This window comes from Triticum aestivum, chromosome 4B, assembly GCF_018294505.1.
Source record: "Triticum aestivum cultivar Chinese Spring chromosome 4B, IWGSC CS RefSeq v2.1, whole genome shotgun sequence".
Taxonomy (NCBI): domain Eukaryota; kingdom Viridiplantae; phylum Streptophyta; class Magnoliopsida; order Poales; family Poaceae; genus Triticum; species Triticum aestivum.
Window position 1 is genome coordinate 165611973 of NC_057804.1, and position 4561 is coordinate 165616533.

At 41.9% G+C, this 4561-nt stretch overlaps 1 non-coding gene across 1 annotated transcript; it reads right to left on the reverse strand.

Moving 5' to 3' along the window:
* Window positions 1-2010: 2010 nt before the first annotated feature.
* LOC123095250 (small nucleolar RNA R71) lies at window positions 2011-2117 on the reverse strand. The gene has a single exon (XR_006446149.1). It is a non-coding gene; the product is annotated as a small nucleolar RNA R71 (small nucleolar RNA).
* Between the last annotated feature and the right edge of the window lie 2444 nt (window positions 2118-4561).

Below are 4561 nucleotides of genomic sequence, written 5' to 3' on the forward strand. Positions count from 1 at the left end.
ACGAAGTAAGCAGAGGTGCAAGTTAAAGGAGAGAGGGACCTTCTTGTGAAGAAGAAGAAAAGGAGAAGGGCCAATGTGCAAATGGGCAGATCTGCTCGAAGGGGAACAAAATCCCTAGCGGCATCCTTCTTTCTCCTTGGGCCTAGCATCTCATCTCTCTCCTTCTCCACCACCAGCCGCCGCCACGGCCAGGCCGGCGTGGTGGTGCGCCTCCGCAGCCCATCCATCCACTAGCACCACCATCACACGGCCATCCCACCACATCACCCATCTCCATCCACCAGCGTTGCATCACCACCTTGCGCCATCCATCTCCCACCTCCAGCACCACCGCGCCTCAACCCCACGCTCGCGCGCCCAACCAGACGAGGCGTCTGGTGTCCTACGCGACTCTCCCTGCCCCCTACTGAATCTGTTGCTGCTCTTCTTGTTGCGCCCGACCTCTGATGCTCCTTCTTCCCCTGCCTTGCTGCTGCTCTCTGCCTAACCTCCCCACGCCTCTGTTGTTCTTGCCCAAACCATGCTGTTACTCCTTATCTGAACCTACTGTTGCTAATGCGCTCTGCTGCTTCTTCTCCCATGTCACTGTTGCTGCTCTTCTTTTCTTTCCCCTACTGCTGCTCCTTCTCTGAACCTCACGATGCTGCTCCATCTCCTAAACGCTGCTGCTCCCAACTCCCTGTTGCTATCTCTCTCTACTTCCCCTGCTACTCTTCTTCTCTAAACCTACCTGCTGCTCTCTCTCTCTCTCTCTCTCTCTCAAATTTCTGTAACTTTGAGAAGTTTATTGTTCAGTACTTTGTAATATTCAGCATTGAGATGTTTTATTACATGTAATATTCAGATTTGTTAAGTGTAATATCCTACTATTTGGTTCAGTTTCGAAGTTCAATATAAATGCTTGATTCGTATGTCCTTTGTCCTGACTAGTTGATACCTTGTCACTTTGAGAAATATTTGACTTGTCATACTTTGTTTAGTGAAACAGTATTCTTCATATGTGTGTGGTGTCCTATGATATATATACATATGTGTGTGTTTGTAATGTGAGTTATATCAATTCTGTCGTATATCCATGATTCTTCTCTCTGTACATGTTAGATAAACCAATGTGTTCTAGTCTTGTTGATTCTCTTGTGTGATGATGTTCGCCTGTGTTAGTGTTCTAATTTCTCAAGCATATAGAAAATACCAAAAAGAGAGTGAGTGCAATCTTAATCTCCCTATGTTGTTCTGCATTTTCTTTGTCATCAACCTTGTTTAGTTTAGGTTTATTTTCTTACATTCATAATCTGAATTGTGTTACCTAGCTTTAGCCGAGCATAGTTGCCGTCGCCTAGTCCCTGTGGAGAACACGACATCCGTAGTTTGGGGCGTAAAAACCCTGCTATACTTTCAATAGATTATTTTGCCACCGTTGCCGGGGACTAGCGTCGAGCGATTATGTTAGGCTATAGACTAGATTTACTTTAGTTCCTTGTTCAATTCGTCGTGTTTTTCATTTTCAGTGTTTTTCCTCTACTTTCCCCCATTGTTGCTTCGGCTTATTAGGATACTAACCTTCCAACTAGTGTTTACTGTTTATGAGTGTGTGTAGGGAATCATAAATCTTTGGTGGTTGTTCTATAGTTACACTTGGTTAAGATATGGCATTGCTTCGTGATCTGTGGATGCCAAGTAGTCAATGTTATATCACAGGACCGGTTTGGCCAACTATTGAGGTAGAGAATTTTGAGATGAAGCCTCGTCTTATTGCTTTGGTTCAACAACAACAGTTTGGAGGACTGCCCACTGAGGATCCTTATGAGCACTTATACCGAGTCATGGAGTATTCAGGTCCAGTCAAGTACCATGGAGTTCCTCAAGATGCTATCAAGTGCATGCTATTCTCATTCTCCCTCCGCGATGATGCTCGTGCTTTGGTATCGATCCTTTCCATCAAGGTCATACAGTTGGAATGAGATATCGCGAGCTTTCTTGGATAAATATTTACCACTACACAAGCAGTCCACAATTCGAGATGCGATCTTCAATTTCGTTCAGCGTGAAGGCGAGAGCTTGTATGATGCTTGGGAGAGATACAAAGCCTTATTCAGGAGATGTCCTAATCATGGGCTCGAGAGATGGTTAGAGTTGCAGATATTCTATAGAGGATTGACTTCGAACACTCGAGTTTATGTCGATATGGTAGCGGGTGGAGCTATTACAAACAAGACACTTGATGAAGCTTTTCTGCTGATTGAGAGCATAGCTTTCCACCAACTTCAGTGGTACAATAAGAAGCCCACATCTGATTCATTGGTTTGCTTGCAAAAAATCACTACACCTCAACCACCAATTCTTACACAAAAGCCCGAGCCTCTATCTCAGTTTGACAAGGTTGAGCTTGCATGGATTATATTTGACGATGATGACACCATTCTAGTGGACACACACGCTACAGATCATCTAGATACTAGTGTTGGAGATTCAGTTTTGCATTGTGATGATTCTTCCATGGATGAGCCAGAGCTGCAGTTCGTTGCTTTTGATATTGAGGAGTCACCTTTAGTTGATATTGATCATGTGCTGCTAGAGCCAGATATGAAATAGTTCGCCTTTGATGATGTTAGCCGCATTGATTCTTCAACACTGGAGCCTGAGATGGAGAGCTTCATGGTTGATTATGGTGAGGTGGATTCAGATGTCAAGGAGTCAAGCTCTATTTCACTTGTTGACACAAGTGCGGTGGAAATTTCTACTACCACACCTCACTTGGTATCTTCAATTGAGGTAGTCCTGAAGCTTCTTCCCAAGTATCTTAGGTATGATATCAGCTTTCTCGACAAGATATGCCATATCATGGATACAGCCTATGCACCATGCGATTTATTGATGATATCTATTTATCATATGCTCAATAGATATGCTTATGTGATAGGATACTCTATTGATGACATAGAGGGTATTGTCCCTATCATTTGTATTGGCTTGGTTGTTCAGTGTGCTTTCAGGTTTATGCTTGTGCACCATTCATTGCGGGCTAACCAAGTTCAAGATGACATTCCCTGGGATCTTGGTGGATTCACGGCATGGTGATGAGGATAAGCAAGGAGCACACATGAAGAGAGAAGCTGGAGCATGCATGAGGAAGCAAAAGGAGAGGAGTCGCAATGCACGAGGATGTGGGAGTGATCGAGTGAGACCTACATCAAAGCCCGGTGAGCTGTTCCGTGACCCATTCTGAATATCATAAATACATGCTGAATTCAATTGCTAGTTGGGTTGCCTGAGCTAGTTATTACTTGTTGTCAAGCTGAAATTCACCTTTGGCATTGTGCTTGATGTGAATTTGTGAACTTGATTTCTGAATGCCTTGTAAACTAGTGATCTACACCATGCATGCTTTGCTGAAATTTGTGGAAGTTATTAGTTTTGAGTGCTCAAATCCTAAGTACACTAGAAAACAATCATTTTCTGTTTTTACCTTGATACACCTAGATCACCATGTTTAGATGCTGAATTTGTGCTAAGTGTGTTCCCATTGAGAGCAATCACCTAACCACTATGGATTAGCATGCTATGTTCCCTAGATCGGTAGCATGTGAACCAGACATGGGGAAGTGATGATTCCTATTTTTGTTCTTATGCATTGTTCATTTAAGATAAATAATAATGAATAAATAAGTCTGGCTACCTACAGTAGCATGTCATGTTCCCGGGATCGGTGGCATGTGAAATCGGGTTAGCTTGGGCAGTAATTAATAATAATAAAAATGTAATTGTTGAACCAGGTGTATACCATGTTCTCGGGATCGGTGGTATGTTCCTTTGGGGAGACAAACAAAAAAATTAATAAAAATTGGTTGAGCCAGGTGTATACCATGTTGTCGGGATCGGTGGTATGTTCCTTCGGTGAGACTAATAAAATAATATGTGTGTTTCTTTCAAATTCAATAAGTGGTTCAACCACAAAGTCATATTTCTGCAAATAAGAGATTTAATTCTAGTTCTTTTTGTTCTCGGGATCATGCTCTCTTTAGGAACCATTTGGCGCAGTCATCATTTAAACTTGTTGATCCTCTTTTATCACTGTAAAAGTTTAAAATGGTCATGCTTACTAGTATCCTACTGCTTTGTAGCACTCCTAACCATTAATTTTCACTAGCTAAGTCTGAAGCATGCCTTGTTTGGAGATCTATTTTACCAGGACATTCCTTACTCAGTTTACTGTTCATTATCTTGCCTTTGTCATATTCCTTTGCTTGAGGACAAGCAAAGATTTAAGTGTGGGGGAACTTGATAAGTGCATTTCATATATATAATTTGGCACTCAAATTTAGCATCTATCGTGATATATCCATCCATTCTTACTATGAACTGTGATATATTTGGATAAAAATCATATAAAAGATCATTTACTACTCAGTGGTTTGTTTTGCAAAAAAGTGCGAGAAGGCACTATAAATCTTCATGATTCCGACATTGAGGATAACTATACGAGATAAGGGCAGGAAAGAAGAAGAAGAACAAGACAAGAAGCTAGAAGAGATGAAGAAAGGACTTGGGTGAGAAGAAACGA